General features: G+C 41.5%; 1 long non-coding RNA gene across 2 annotated transcripts; it reads right to left on the reverse strand.

The window, feature by feature from the left end:
* Positions 1 to 8,856: 8,856 nt before the first annotated feature.
* LOC115144845 (uncharacterized) lies at positions 8,857 to 10,175 on the reverse strand. Of its 2 annotated transcripts, XR_010464437.1 has the most exons (5): positions 10,064 to 10,175; positions 9,848 to 9,904; positions 9,642 to 9,755; positions 9,171 to 9,421; positions 8,858 to 9,023 (listed from the first exon to the last, which is right to left on the reverse strand). It is a non-coding gene; the product is annotated as an uncharacterized LOC115144845 (long non-coding RNA). The 2 variants fall into 2 exon arrangements; XR_010464435.1 differs by having other exon boundaries at positions 8,857 to 9,421.
* Positions 10,176 to 17,219: the final 7,044 nt, after the last annotated feature.

Consider the following 17,219-nt stretch of genomic DNA (forward strand, 5'->3'; position numbering starts at 1 on the left):
CTAAGTATATGCATATGCATCTCTGTTTCAGCACCAACTGGTAGATTTTAGGGTTAGGAAAGTATGAATCATAAAAAACAGGGTTGAAGGGCCTTTAAGCACTGAATATATTGACTAATCAAAAATACAGTGGTATATATACAATATACAAGTTCAGTCCATGAAACATTGGAAGGTGAAGTATGTGTAAAATAGTCCTACAAATGGTCCCTAATTCTCACTAATCATGGAACTGTATGCCAACGGTCCAGTCGTCGTGAAACTGGCTACGTGTGGTCTGAATTCCATAATGATTCAAATAGGCTACATGTCCCAACTTAACATTAGCCTTATATGATCCACTAATGCTAGCAACCCTCAGGAACAACTACATGTGCGTGACAGAGGAATGAAAGGTAAAAAAATTCAGGAAACTAACACTTAATTGACAGTTATGAATATATGTGGGTATTACTGACCGTGGCTCCCGATGGCTAATATTTAACATGATACAAATTGTCAAATAAAACGGAGAAAAGCCTGGCCATATAATTAAAACGTCCTACAGAAGATGCCTATATTTTGGGTCTCCAAATTAAATAAAGGCACAGCTATTTATAGCCTACTTCGCTGTTGAAAATGGGCCGCAATACATATCGATATGATCTTCTGTTGACTTCCATATGACCAGTTTCACATTCATCAGAAGGAAAAATAAATTACAACCCCCTTTTCCAAACAGATTATTCATTTATCTAGCTCTTATCAATAGCTCTTATCCGTTTACAAATGACAGGTCATGGAGAATGCTGTTATTTCTATTGGAGAAAAAAAATGGTTCCTGAGGTTCCTCTGGCGTAAAGGTGGTGGAATTATTAGGTAAATAAATCAAGGTTAGAATAGACACACCCTCTGCCACACCTTCATTTCTTTGATCTCCACCTCAAACGCATAACTTGCTAGCACTGGCAATTTTACCATGCTTAAATTCAAGGTCAGAATACGGGTAGAGAGATAAGTGCATAAAAAGGGAATAAAGTTCCATTTAGGAACGCATAACTCCATGCTGGAGAACAGCAGTATGACATCAATTAAAATGTAACAAATAAGAGATGGAAACAAACATGTTATATGACACCTGTCACAGGAGACAGCGTGATGTCACTTCCCCCCTGGAAGGCTCAAAGTGTTTACCCACCACCTCTAGGTGCACTCGCTGAGATGTCGCTAGGCAACCACAGTCATCGTTCTGCTTCTGACACTCAAGTGGGAGCTTATGTGGACTTAACTCTTGAAAGAGCAGCCATGTCGTGCAGTAGAGGGGGAATTACCAGGGAAAATATTGGATTGGGCCGAAGCACAAAGGGCAGGTGAGCCTGACACACCAGGGCTGTATTCAGATGCCCTGTCTGTCTGTCACGAAGGAAGCAACTAACGCTGGCCTCGTCTATACCTGGAGCTAACATGCGACCTGTGTCCTGATCTCATCCACATTCTCATTGTGCCCACGTGGAAGTTATGGATACTGTAAACATCACTGTTCAATGAAAATCTAGCAAAATGCACAGCAAGGGCCTCCATGATATTATGCTTTTGAGTGACACACAGTGAGCACTAACTCCGCCCTCGGGCTGTTTTAGATTGGAGATTGAACTGAGTAAACTGCACTGTTTGAGTTGAGAGGACAATGGATTCATCAAATCAGAGCGCCATGTAGGCCTACATTTCATAATGAAGTCCATATTGAGAAGATCTTGCTCTGCTGAGGTTAGCTGAAAACATGTACCCGTCAATAGCACCAGGTCTACTGCCATCTTTGTGGAGATCAACAGCATGACCACTGAACAGAGTGGAAATGGAAATAGAATAGATTAGTATTGAAAGCAGCAACTCTCCATTATATGAATTGTTCTGCATGTTGAAGCTGGTCACAATCAGTGTAACATCAGGCCTATGTCCCAACAGGAATGCAGAATGGTGCTATTGTCCCACACTTAGCATCTGATGTAGCATCTGTTTCCAATACGTCCGGCACTCTGTGCAGCCCATTCCCTGTCTTTTGATGATAATAGTGGACGACTGAACCGAGCCGGCCCGACATAGAACAGAGGACAGACGGTTAGCAGACGGACACAGTGGCCTAGCTGATGATGATGCACCCAATGTGTTTGGTGTGCTGCTGCTGTATGTTCACGTGGAGATGTCTGTCTGTCTGTTCTGTTGAGAATAGAGCTAGGGGACAGATGTTGATGATGATGACAGATGTTGGGTGTACATTTGCTGGTAGACAGCGCCACCGTGTGCATGTCCATTATGGTGGCAAACTTGCAAGATTATGTTATAATACTGTTATTGCATCAAATGGTTGTTTTATTTAACAGAATAGAGTATTCAAAACGATTGTGTGTGTGTGTGTGTGTTCTGCTGAGGATGGGCCTCTGGGAGATAACACTGACAGGAGATGTATGATGTATTTTGGGTGATAAAACCTAAAGAGCATTCCAGAGCATGAGTTAATGTTTCTGCTCTATACCGTACCAGGGAGAGATGGTTCCAGTTTGGAGTCGGAGGGCCAGACACTGGTCTCTACACAATGAAAACTGTTGACACAGCAGATACTGTCTGCTATGTATTATAGGTATCTTTCATACAAATCTTAACCTTGTGACCCATTCTATATATCTGTTGTTCGTCATGTAGGTTGAAAGGGGTGTATCTTGGCTATAAAAGACCTTTGTACTTTTGTCTCGCCGCTCTCAACGGATCATCAGAAACGGTGATTCGTCGACCTGCAAAGCTCTCACTATTAATGATTTAGTTTAAGTATAACTCTGACTTGTGTGATAAGTTTGTCTCTCCTCATTTGATAGTAAAGAAATGAACCACCACACCACCAACTGGAAATGGATCAGGGGAACGAGAGAATATCTCAATTCTATTGGTTCAATCAGATGATTAGGACTACCTAAATGTCTGTTATGATGTTTTATAAAAATGTGCTACTATGTTAATTCAGTACAGCATATTGCCATTGACAGCTCTACTATAGCATTGGTTATCCAAGACCTGCAATAACCAAATCTATATTACAATACGCTAAGCAATCTAAGCTGCGGAGGATCTCGGTTTTCTTCATTTTAGGCTCAAAAGACCCCAGGAAGAGTAGCGGCTACCTTCGCAACATCTAATGGGGATCCTAATAAAATACTGAAATACTAAAAGAAGCGCTTCGTCCACTGGTCAATAACCTTTTAAAAATATATATATATTTTAATTGAACTCAGGCAATTAATTGTTACCCAGAAATGATTTGATATTGAGATATAAAAAAAACAGCTTCATTGGACATGTAGAGCTGCAGTATCTAACTTTTTGGCATTGAAAACAAGTCAAAGAAGCGGTAGATCTGTTCTATGTGTGTTATTTCTATGCTTCCTGTTCTTAAGTTTTGGTTTTGTAGGCCAGCTTCAAAAAGCTGACAAAATATTTTTGGTTATTGAAAATACATTTCACGGTGGTTTAGATCATACAATCATTCTCTTCACTATGCTTGTTTTGTCACATAAACTGAAATAATGCAAACTATTCGAATTTTCGAAAGCAGGAAATGACAGAGAGATTTCTGAATATTACAGCTTTAAACAAGCACCATTTGCCCAAAGATTGTCTATTATATTGATAAGATAGTCAAGTGACCGCTCTAACAATGGAAATACGTGTGGTCAACGATGGCAGGCAGGCAGGCAGGTGGAGGCGAGATCAGGTGGGACCATTCTAGCCAATGAGGGGCAGATTCAGATACGAAAAGGCATAGAGGACTCATCTTCGTATCTGTGCCATCATATGCCATTATAGTGTCTACATTTTAAAGTAGTCCATTTTCTCCCAAATCATAGGTATCCCCACCCAGTTGAATATTTATGTTCCAGATCAGTAGATCTACTACGGTTGTCAGTCATTTATAAAGGCACTATATAAGTCTTGCATGTACATTCAGAAGTATTCAGACCCTTTGATTTTTTTCCACATTTTGTTACGTTACACCCTTATTCTAAAATTGAATAAATAGTTGTTTCCCCCTTATTCAATCTACACGCAAAAATGGGATTATAGATTTCTTTGCAAAATAATAAATAAATTAAATGCAACAATTACATAAATATTCAGACCCTTTCATCAGTACTTTGTTGTAGCACCTTTGGCAGCGATTACATATTTGAGTCTTCTTGGATATGAAGCTACAAGCTTGGCACACCTGTAATTGAGGAGGTTCTCTTATTCTTCTCTGCAGATCATTTCAAGCTCTGTCAGGATTGAGTGGGGAGCGTCGCTGCAAAGCTATTTTCAGGTCTCTCCAGAGATGTTTGATCGGGTTCAAGTCTGGGCTCTGGCTGGGCCACTCAAGGACATTCAGAGACTTGTCCCAAAGCCACTCCTGCGTTGTCTTGGCTGTGTGCTTAGGGTTGTTGTCCTGTTGGAAAGTAAAACTTTTGCCCCAGTCCGAGGTCCTGAGCGCTCTGGAGCAGGTTTTCATCAAGGATCTCTCTGTACTTTGCTCCGTTAATCTTTCTCTGGATCCTGACTAGTCCCCCAGTCCCTGACGCTGAAAAACATCCCCACAGCATGATGCTGCCACCACCATGCTTCACCGTTGGGATGGTGCCAGGTTTCCTCCAGACGTGACACTTGGCATTCAGGCCAAAGAGTTCAATCTTGGTTTCATCAGACCAGATCATTTTGTTTCTCATGGTGTGAGTCCTTTAGGTTCCTTTTGGCAAACTCCAACTGGCCTGTCATGTGCCTTTTACTGAGGAGTGGCTTCCGTCTGGCTACTCTACCATAAAGGCCTGATTAGTAGTGCTGCAGAGATGGTTGTCCTTCTGGAAGGTTCTCCCATTTCCAGAGGAACTCCGGAGCTCTGTCAGAGTGACAATGGGGTTCTTGGTCACCTCCCTGACCAATGCCCTTCTCCCCCGATTGCTCAGTTTGTCCAGGCGGCCAGCTCTAGGAAGTGTCTTGGTGGTTCCAAACTTCTTCCATTTAAGAATCCTGCTCTGACAACAATCCTACTCAACTGTGGGACCTTATATACACAGGCGTGTGCCTTTCCAAATCATGTGCAATCAATTGAATATACCACAGGTGGACTCCAATCAAGTTGTAGAAACATCTTAAGGGTGATCAATGGAAACAGGATGCACCCGAGGGTCTGAATACTTATGCAAATAAGGCATTTCCATTTTTTTATAAAAAAAACCTGTCTTTGCTTTGTCATTATGGGGTATTGGGTGAGGAAATGTTTTTATTTAATGCATTTTAGAATAAGGCTTTAACGTAACAAAATGTGGAAAAAGGGGAAGGGGTCTGAATACTTTCCAAATGCATTGTACATAGGTATTCTATGTACATAGGCAGGGAGCTCCTGTACATTTTGTAAATATTTGTATAGTTAATACATTTTTATGGCATTTTTGTTTTTAGGATGAACAGTTAATGTCATCAGAATCCAGCATGGAGTTTAAAGACTAAAGCTGGCAAGTAATTTGTTAGTTTGGCTCGCTATCTAATGTCAGCTGGCTAGCTGGCAATTGTTTTGATTCAAATGCCAGTCATGTGTCCAGAGGTTGAGGATGGAGAGAAGCCCAAAATAAATATGGCTGAGGTGTGCAGTGATGAGGACTGAGTTACAAGGCTACTCTTGAATTATTATTGAAATGTGGTGTGCTTTCTGGTGCCACGTGACTGCTGTAGCTTCACCCAAGTTGGTGCTTCATTTTGGTAGTAGTGAAGGACTAGCCAGGTTTACCTACTGTGGAGTCCACAAACTGTGGTGCATGAGTTTCAACTTCATCTAAGTCCTACTACAGTATGGAGAAGCCACACAGACAGCGAGCCACCTTGGTCCTTGATGACACCATGCTGCCTGCCTGCCCCGAGACTTGCTCCAGAGACCGTATTTGCTCGCTTTCCCCCTTTGACCACCTCCCTCCAATGATCACTCAAGCCATGAACATTCCAACCTTCTTATGACCTTCCATCTCATGTTTTTGATTTCTAAAATGCTTGTCTTGTGTTGCTAAAGTGCTTTTAGATTCTTTATGTAATGAATAGCACTATAAAAAGTTGAATAAATGATTATGATTACTTCAATGGCAATGTCCATGCAAAAACAGGATCACTTTGGGTTCACAGAATGTGTAATTTAGCCTATTAAACACAAAACGTTCAAATTGAGAATTAGGCAGGTCTGATGCCTACTTCGCCCATATTCTTTTTTGGGGGAGGGGGGGTAGTTCCAGTGTGTTGTTCCAGTAGTTAGCTGCACCGCTACATGGCAAAAAATGTATTAAACTACTGAAAACACAACCAATAATTTAATTCAACTACCACCAAGCTACTGCAAACCGTAGTTTAATTCATGGTTGAACTACATGTAGTTCACACCTACCCAACACTGCTTATTATGTCAATTGTATTTCTATGGTTGAATTTGCATTGAATCAAATTAATCAGAACCAATCATTTGCCGGTTTGCTGATGATCAGTGATGTAGCATTGCCCTCTAGTGCATGAATCTGGATCTTAAGATATTTTTATTTTATTTATTTATTTAAACTTTATTTAACGAGGCAAGTCAGTTAAGAACAAATTCTTATTTACAATGACGGCCTACCAAAAGACCTCTTGTGGAGACTGGAGCCTGGGATCATTTTTAAAATAAAAAATACTATATAAATATAGGACAAAACACATCACAACAAGAGAGACCTAAGACAACATAGCAAGGCAGCAACAAATGACAACACAGCATGGTAGCAACACAACATGGTAGCAGCACAAAACATGGTACAAACATTATTGGGCACAGACAACAGCACAAAGGTCAAGAAATACATCACACTAAGCACCCACAGCCGTCAGTAAGAGTGTCCATGATTGAGTCTTTCAATGAAGAGATTGAGATTACCAATTTGTAAGTCGCTCTGGATAAGAGCGTCTGCTAAATGACTTAAATGTTAAATGATATAAAACTGTCCAGTTTGAGTGTTTGTTGCAGCTCGTTCCAGTCGCTAGCTGCAGCGAACCGAAAAGAGGAGCGACCCAGGGATGTGTGTGCTTTGGGGACCTTTAGCAGAATGTGACTGGCAGAACGGGTGTTGTATGTGGAGGATGAGGCTGCAGTAGATATAGGGGGAGTGAGGCCTAAGAGGGTTTTATAAATAAGCATAAACCAGTGTGTCTTGCGACGGGTATACAGAGACGACCAGTTTACAGAGGAGTATAGAGTGCAGTGATGTGTCCTATAAGGAGCATTGGTGACAAACCTGAAGGCCGAATAGTAAAGAACACCTAGCCGCTCGAGAGCACCCTTACATGCCGATATATAAATGATGTCTTTGTAATCTAGCATGGGTAGGATAGTCATCAGAATCAGGGTTAGTTTGGCAGCTGGGGTGAAAGAGGGATTACGATAGAGGAAACCAAATCTAGATTTAACTTTAGCCTGCAGCTTTGGTATGTGCTGAGAGAAGGAAAGTGCACCATCTAGACATACTCCCAATTACTTGTATAAGATATGGCAAGGAATAAATATTTGTTCCACTTTTATTGAAGGGGTTTATTCTCTTCTAATCCTAAACAAAACCATTCCAGTTAAACACTTTTGGTAAAATATTTACATAGGAACAAGTGTCTGTGCAAAATGTACTGAAAATAAGGGAGACATGCTATGCTTCCAATCCCCCCCCCCCCCTCTTACTTTTATTTCTTTGTAAGAGACAAATATGAAAAGGTATTGAACAATCTGCATCTCAAATCAATGTGATCTGGAAAAGAAATACAGAGCTCTAGCTAGGGCTGTCCAATGAGGCATCGGAACAGAAGCACCGATTATTGAGCAGATAGGAAAGCATAACATCCTCGTTCACACTAATATTAAATATCAGAATCTCACTAGAAAAAGGTACAACGTTTGCATGTTTTGAGGTTTAGAATAGAACATTATCCCCACTAATAAGTTATTTGAGAAAAGGGTAATAGAATACATGCAGTCCTTAAAGACGTCCTCTTGTGATTTAACTTTTCCTGTTGAACAGCGATATCCCATTAGTATAAATGCAGTAAAAGTACACGTTAAAGGGTAAAAAAAAATATTTAAAAATAAGTAAAAGTGTTGTTTAGACACGAATGCACACTTAAAAGGAGTCGCTCTGATGGTGACTGATGTCATCGGCCTCTGTCCTTATTTGAGGAGCAATAGAAAACAAAAAGAGGCCACCCCCCCTCACTTGACCCATGTCATGAGGATACCTGGACCACCTATTGAGGAGTGCCTTAAGTTAAGTAAATCAGGTCTTAAATCAATTCAAGATAAGCTCAAACATAAAACTGAAGAGACAAAAATCTACTGCGTCAGATTTCAGCAGGAGTCACTAGAGTCACTGCGGTGCTGTTTAAGATCAGATACAAATATATGGCTTATTTTGTCAGGAAGGAAACTCAGTAGACAAGTGGTTCCGAACCTTTTTTGGTTACTGAACCACCAACTGAATTTTGCTCTGCCTTAAGTACCCCTGAAGTACCCCCTCATGTGCATTTGACCAGTAGGCCTATGGTCTCATGAGTCATCTCAAGTACCCCTGTGGATAGACCAAGTACCCCCAGGGGTCCTAGTACCTCTGGTTGGGAACCACTGCAGTAGACAAGCAGAAAGAGGCCAATAGAATAACTATCACAAAACAAAGATATTGTTCTTAACAAACATTAGAAACACAACTGATTCATTCTTTAAAACATGGTTTCATAGAAACAGACTTGCAAAATTACTTGGAATGTGTACAACTGTCATTTGCAACTACAAAAATGGCCTTCCAAGTAAAATGTATAATAATATAATGCAAATATTTACTTCTTTACACTTTAATTACTTTTTTATTTTTAGAATTCCATTGTAAGTAAAACATTTATAAAAACCTAGAACATGTGAGAGTCCCAGGAATGCTCTGGGGGAAGGTGGAGTGTAGAGGGAGCAGTCAGGCGTAGAACTAGATGGAGAACAAAAGGACAACCAGAGTATACAGTGGAGACAAACGTTCCATTCACTTTGGTCAGATCCATTCACTGTGACCTGGAGAAGCATGATATCCATTTATCACTGTCCCATCCCTCTTATCCAATTCTAGGGTAGATACCTTTTTGTCTGGGCTCTCTATTTGAGGGAGTTGCTATAGTGGATGCGAGAGTGACAGCTCTCCGGTCTGTCTCTATGGGGTGTCTTTTTAAGGAAGCTTCTGTCGATGAAGTGGGAGTGACTGGTCTCTCTCTCATTCTCCAGACAGAAGAGCATGTCCCTGGGGTCGACACGAGTGATGCTCTGGCGGGTAAATTGTCTGGACGCTCCTGAACTAGCACTACCAGACGCAGAGGGACATGACCCAGAGCCCTGAGAGAGGGCGACAGTCAGAACAATAGAGGTAGTTTGAGGGGGGAAAGAGACAAAGGGGCAGAGAGGGAGTTTGAGGGCAAAATTGAAATAAAAACAAAGCAAGACAAAGAAGAGATTGTGTAAGGCAGCAAGTAAGTGAGCGAGCGAGAATGAAAGACAGCTAATAATGTGAATTAAATACAGAAAGAAACATCACACTGTGAGAGGAAGAGGATACCATGTTCTCAGCTCCAGCGGCTGCAGCCTCCATTTTCCTCATCTTCCTGGGGCCTACAATTGCCAGTGCCATCAGGTTAGCTTCCTTCGATCTCAACTGAAGCAGCTCCTGCATCTGGAGAAACGTGTGTGAGATACACACACACCTACTATGGACACTCCAGAGACACACAGTATTTTGTTATGCCAAATTCTCTTATCTCTAACCTCTTTGGCTTTCTGTTTCAACCGCAGCTGCTCAGGGTCTTCCTGACGAGATCGAGACTGAAAGGACACCCAACAGAAAAGAGATCAGAGTGGATCAAGTGGGTCTCCAGAATAAAGTCATTCATTTTCACTTCTCCCCACTAGTAACCCTGAAAGTCAAATATAAAAAGGGAGTGATAGTGGAATTGGTCTGTGCTTCTGATACAATTCCAGTACCTTTGCTGCCTTTCATCAGAATCTCACTCTCCGGACAATGCCTTCTACCTCATAACTTGTTTTTTTGTTCTGACATTCACTGTTAACTGTGGGAACGTATATATAGACAGGAGTTTGCCTTTCATGCCCAATCAATTGAATTTACCACAGGTGGACTCCAATCAAATTGTAGAAACATCAAGGATGATCAATGGAAACAGGATGCACCTGAGCTCAATTTCGAGTCACATAGTAAAGGGTCTGAATACTTATGGAAATAAGGTATCTGTTTATTTTTTATAAAAATTTTAAAAAGCTGTTTTAGCTTTGTCATTATTGTGTGTAGGGCCGTGTGAGTATATAAATCAAATCAAATCAAATTGTATTTGTCACATACACATGGTTAGCAGATGTTAATGCGAGTGTAGCGAAATGCTTGTGCTTCTAGTTCCGACAATGCAGTAATAACCAACAAGTAATCTAACTAACAATTCCAAAACTACTGTCTTATACACAGTGTAAGGGGATAAAGAATATGTACATAAGGATATATGAATGAGTGATGGTACAGAGCAGCATAGGCAAGATACAGTAGATGGTATCGAGTATATACATATGAGATGAGTATGTAAACAAAGTGGCATAGTTAAAGTGGCTAGTGATACATGTATTACATAAGGATGCAGTCGATGATATAGAGTACAGTATATACGTATGCATATGAGATGAATAATGTAGGGTAAGTAACATTATATAAGGTAGCATTGTTTAAAGTGGCTAGTGATATATTTACATAATTTCCCATCAATTCCCATTATTAAAGTGGCTGGAGTTGAGTGAGTGTCAGTGTCAGTGTGTTGGCAGCAGCCACTCAATGTTAGTGGTGGCTGTTTAACAGTCTGATGGCCTTGAGATAGAAGCTGTTTTTCAGTCTCTCGGTCCCAGCTTTGATGCACCTGTACTGACCTCGCCTTCTGGATGATAGCGGGGTGAACAGGCAGTGGCTCGGGTGGTTGATGTCCTTGATGATCTTTATGGCCTTCCTGTAACATCGGGTGGTGTAGGTGTCCTGGAGGGCAGGTAGTTTGCCCCCGGTGATGCGTTGTGCAGACCTCACTACCCTCTGGAGAGCCTTACGGTTGAGCGCGGAGCAGTTGCCGTACCAGGCGGTGATACAGCCCGCCAGGATGCTCTCGATTGTGCATCTGTAGAAGTTTGCGAGTGCTTTTGGTGACAAGCCGAATTTCTTCAGCCTCCTAAGGTTGAAGAGGCGCTGCTGCGCCTTCTTCACGATGCTGTCTGTGTGAGTGGACCAATTCAGTTTGTCTGTGATGTGTATGCCGAGGAACTTAAAACTTGCTACCCTCTCCAATACTGTTCCATCGATGTGGATAGGGGGGTGTTCCCTCTGCTGTTTCCTGAAGTCCACAATCATCTCCTTAGTTTTGTTGACGTTGAGTGTGAGTTTATTTTCCTGACACCACACTCCGAGGGCCCTCACCTCCTCCCTGTAGGCCGTCTCGTCGTTGTTGGTAATCAAGCCTACCATTGTTGTGTCGTCCGCAAACTTGATGATTGAGTTGGAGGCGTGCGTGGCCACGCAGTCATGGGTGAACAGGGAGTACAGGAGAGGGCTCAGAACGCACCCTTGTGGGGCCCCAGTGTTGAGGATCAGCGGGGAGGAGATGTTGTTGCCTACCCTCACCACCTGGGGGCGGCCCGTCAGGAAGTCCAGTACCCAGTTGCACAGGGCGGGGTCGAGACCCAGGGTCTCGAGCTTGATGACGAGCTTGGAGGGTACTATGGTGTTGAATGCCGAGCTGTAGTCGATGAACAGCATTCTCACATAGGTATTCCTCTTGTCCAGATGGGTTAGGGCAGTGTGCAGTGTGGTTGAGATTGCATCGTCTGTGGACCTAGTCTCTCAAAGCACTTCATGATGACGGAAGTGAGTGCTACGGGGCGGTAGTCGTTTAGCTCAGTTACCTTAGCTTTCTTGGGAACAGGAACAATGGTGGCCCTCTTGAAGCATGTGGGAACAGCAGACTGGTATAGGTATTGATTGAATATGTCCGTAAACACACCGGCCAGCTGGTCTGCGCATGCTCTGAGGGCGCGGCTGGGGATGCCGTCTGGGCCTGCAGCCTTGCGAGGGTTAACACGTTTAAATGTCTTACTCACCTCGGCTGCAGTGAAGGAGGATATATAGAGACAGTGCAAAAATACATATAAAATACAAGGGTCAAGTCTTGTGGCTGGAGTCTTTCATTATTTTCTGGGCCTTCCTTTCACACCGCCTGATGTAGAGATCCTGGATGGCAGGGAACTCGGCCCCAGTTATGTACTGAGCTGTCCGCAGTACCCTTCTGTAGTAGCATGCGATCGAGGGCGGTGCTATTGTCATACCAAGCAAGGATGCAGCCAGTCAAGATGCTCTCAATAGAACAGCTGTAGAACTTAGATTTGATTAGGGCAGGTTCCCCAACTGGCGGCCCATGGGCCAAAGGTGATTTGATTTATTTTGTGTGTGTGTGTGTTTGAGGGACTGTAAAAACACCAGCAAATCAGCTCCAAGTGATTTTAATTTTGGTAATCTGTTCCAAAGTATTCCCACACATAACAGAGATACATGTGATCGTATACAAAATGTCAAGTTTTACATTTTTGTTTTAGTCAAATATTACATATGTTTGTGCTTCTTGCTGTCATTTTGCAGTCTACAAATGATTTGTTATGTTCTGGCCCCCTGACCAACCACTCAACGGATTTTAAAAAAGATTGATGATGCAAACTAGCCACTTTAGAAATTCATCTATGAAAAATAAACTCCATGATCACCATCTTGCTAGCTGCTATTATGTTTCAAGAGGATGTGTGCAAGAAGTGAATACAGCAGGGACGAGGCAGTGATGAGCCAATGCTCCGTGAGAAAAAGTGTTCTGATTGTATAACATTTTAAAATCCAATTGCAGGGAGAACACTGCTATTCCATCGTCACAGTTGGAGAGAGGAGATTATCAGCATTCTGTAGATATACTTTTGATTTCTCAGCTCTCAATTTGGAGCTCAACAGCAACTATTTTACAAACTAGATATTTTATATGGCTATGATCCTTTATTTATGTCACTTGTTAAATCCACTTCAAATAAGTGGAGAAGAACTTCAATCAGCGTAGATGAAGGGGAGTAGACAGGTTAAAGAAGGATTGTTAAGCCTTGGGACAACTGAGACATGGATTGTGTATGTGTGCCATTCAGAGATTTAAGTGCCTTTAAACGGGGTATGGCGGTAGGTGCCATACCCTCCATCAACTGCTGTTTTCAGCTCTAGCCATAAGTTATGGATGTGATTGAGATCTGGACTCATTGCTGGCGTTTCTTCTTAAACCATTCCAGGTTGCTTTTGATGTATGTTTGGGGTTGTCCTGCTGGAAGATCCATAACCTTCAACAGAGACACCATTTTTGGACACCGAGTTGAACATTGCATTCCAAAATAACTTGATAATCTGCTGATTGCATGATGTCTGGCACACATTTAAGGCCCCCCAGTACCAGAGGCAGCAAAGCAACCCCACAACATTATCGAACCTCTCCCATATTTGACTGTAAGGAGGGTGTTATTTTCTTTGAATGTTTCATTTGGTCATTGGCAAACATAGCAAGACCCCACTGCTGAAGGAAACACAAGACACTGATTTAACTTAAACAAGCCTAAATCATAGGGGAAATGTTCTGTGGACCAATGAAACAAAATGCCTATCTTTGGCAAGACAGATCAGTGCTGCGTTTACTTTCAACCAAATGAATAATTCATTGAAAATAACACCCTCCCTACAATCAAAGATGCAGAGGTTTGATAATGCTGCAGGGTTACTTTGATGCCTCTGGTACTTGAAAGTGCACAAGACATGAAATCAGCAGATTATCTGGTGTTTTGGAGTCCAATGTTCAACTCAGTATCCACAAACTGAGTCTCCATTGAAGGTTGTGGGTCTTACAGAAGGACAACTCCGAACACACGTCAAAAAGCACCCATAAATAGTTCAAGAAGAGATGCTGGACTGTTCTGGTGTGACCAGCGAAGAGTCCAGACCTGAATCCCATTCAAAACCTATGGCAAGAGCTGAAAACAGCAGTTAGTAGGAGCAGTTTTCTGCTGAAAATTGGGTAAAACTTCAAGTAGAAAGGTGCAGCAAGCTCATTGATGGCTACAAGAAGCTTTAGTCTGCAGTCATCTTGGCCAAAGCCTGTGCAACCAAGTACTAGCTCCAGGGTGCCAATAATTTTGTCCATGCCATGTCATTTTCTAAATAAAAAACTTATTGCAAACTTATTTTAGAAGAAATTTATGGAATTATTTAAGAAAAGTGACAGGGTGTTCATATATTTGTCCAGCACTGTATGGAAAGCAGGGAGGGTCCTCTGGAGTGCAGAAAGACACAGACAGAAAGGCAGACATTAGAAACAGTGCAGTAATATGGTAATTGGTTAGAATGGTTGGAGAGTTTGGTGAGAGCAAACTGGTGGTGGTGCTGAAGACTGGGTCATGACTTGGTTTTGTTTATTGATTGGTGCGCAGAAGGATTCCTAACCTTGAGGAAAGACACAAGGTAAGGCTGAGGTGAGAAGTTTAGCTCTCTGCATAACCTGCTGGTGAAGTCCTCGGCTTCAATTTTCCCCTCCTGTTGGAAAAAGATAAACACCATCAGAGTTCCTAAGAAATAGCCAAATATACAGTATCAGTCAAAAGTTTGGACACACCTACTCATTCAAGGGTTTTTCTTTATTTTTTACTATTTTCTACATTGTAGAATAATAAAGAAGTCATAAAAACTATGAAATAAGACATGGAATCATGTAGTAACCAAAAGTGTTAAACAAATCAAAATATATATTTTAAATTTCAGATAATTTTTAGTAGCCACCCTTTGCCTTGATGGCAGCTTTGCACACTCTTGGCATTCTCTCAACCAGCTTCATGAGGTAGTAACCTGGAATGCATTTCAATTAACAGGTGTTAAAAGTTGTTAAAAGGTGTTAAAAGTTAATTTGTGGAATTTCTTTCCTTCTTAATGCGTTTTTGCCAATCAGTTGTATTGTGACAAGGTAGGGTTGGTATACAGAAAATAACCCTATTTGGTAAAAGATCAAGTCCATATTATGGCAAGAACAGCTCAAATAAGCAAAGAGAAACGACAGTCCATCATTACTTTAAGACATGGTCAGTCAATACGAAAAATTACAAAAACGTTGAAAGTTTCTTCAAGTGCAGTCGCTAAAACCATAAAGCACTATGATGAAACTGGCTCTCATGAGGACCGCCACAGGAATGGAAGACCCAGAGTTACCTCTGCTGCAGAGGATACATTCATTAGAGAAATTGCAGTCCAAATAAATGCTTCAGAGTTCAAGTAACCGACATATCAACTTCAACTGTTCAGAGGAGACTGAAAAGAAACCACTACTAAAAGGACACCAATAAGAAGAAGAGACTTGCTTGGGCCAAGAAACACGAGCAATGGTCATTTGTCCATTAGTCTGGAGTCCAAATTTTAGATTTTTGGTTCCGACCGCTGTCTTTGTGAGACACGGTGTGGGTGAACGGATGATCTACGCATGTGTAATTCCCACCGTAAAGCATGGAGGAGGTGGTGTTATGGTGCTTTGCTGGTGGCACAGATTTATTTAGAATTCAAGGCACACTACAGCATTCTGTAGCGATACACCATCTCATCTGGTTTGGGCTTAGTGGGACTATCATTTGTTTTTCAACAGGACAATGACCCAACACCCCTCCAGCCTGTGTAAGGGCTATTTTACCAAGGAGAGTGATGAGTGCTGCATCAGATAACCTGGCCGCCACAATTCCCCGACCGCAACCAAATTGAGATGGTTTGAGATGAGTCGGACCTCAGGGTGAAGGAAAAGCAGCTAGTCCTCAGCATATGTGGGAACTCCTTCAAGACTGTTGGAAAAGCATTCCAGGTGAAGCTGGTTGAGAGAATGCCAAGTGTGCAAAGCTGTCATCAAGGCAAAGGGTGGCTATTTGAATTATCTCAAATATATTTAGATTTTCTTAATACCTCTTATGAATCAAATCCCGTTAACAGGATAGATTTGACAACATCCGGTGAAATTGCAGAGTGCAAAATTCAAATTACAGAAATTGTAATATTCAACTTCCATGAAAATACAAGTGTCTTACATCAAAATAAAGTTTAACTTCTTGTTAATCCAGCCGCTGTGTCAGATTTTTAAAAGGCTTTTCGGCAAAGAACACCATGCGATTATCTGAGGACAGCGCCCCGCACACAAAAGCATGAAAAACATTTTACAATCAGGCAGGTGCGCCACAAAAGTCAGAAATAGCGATAAAATAAATGCCTTACCTTTGAAGATCTTCTTCTGTTGGCACGCCAAAAGGTCCCAGCTACATCACAAATGGACCTTTTGTTCGATAATGTCCTTCTTTATATCCCCATAAACTCAGTTAACTGGCGCGCTTCATTCAATAATCCACTGGTTTCCATTCATATTCTAGATTTGCTCGTATATATTTGATTATGAAATTATGGTTAGCGACAGAATTCGGACCATACATTTATGCAAATTCCCCGTTGTTGCGGATCTGAGTCTCTAGCTTCAACAGCTTCCGCTGTTTTTGCTCAGGAAGTTTGGAGCTACACTTTAGAAATGCATTTGAGGGCGCCGCAGCCAAAACTTCTCTGCCAACAACATTTTAGAATGCTGTCAAAACCACACGGCGACTGTCAACATATAGGAGTTGTGTTCGGTGTGAAATAAATGTATGGAATTGATAAATGATAAACTATTTACAGAATGTTCTGTATTTGATGGCATAGGCTTGTAGCCTATCCTTTTTTTCAGATTGGCCTACTGCCGAAAAAAAACGCTTACAGACAATGGAGAAAAATGGGCTAAATGTATGCCTCAAATAAAACATATATTAATACAAGTGAAACAAATAAAAGCACAAATACTATGACAATAGAGCCAGTTTCCCATACAAATTATTTTTGCCCACAAATAGACTATTTAGACATTTTTAGACAAATGCACACAAAATAAATGTAACAGATTGGGTTGGTTTTTGCATGAACGACTGAAAAAAATCTGACATTAAATAGTGCATCGGACACTTGACGCATGATGCC

This window comes from Oncorhynchus nerka, linkage group LG2 (genome assembly GCF_034236695.1).
Source record: "Oncorhynchus nerka isolate Pitt River linkage group LG2, Oner_Uvic_2.0, whole genome shotgun sequence".
NCBI lineage: Eukaryota > Metazoa > Chordata > Actinopteri > Salmoniformes > Salmonidae > Oncorhynchus > Oncorhynchus nerka.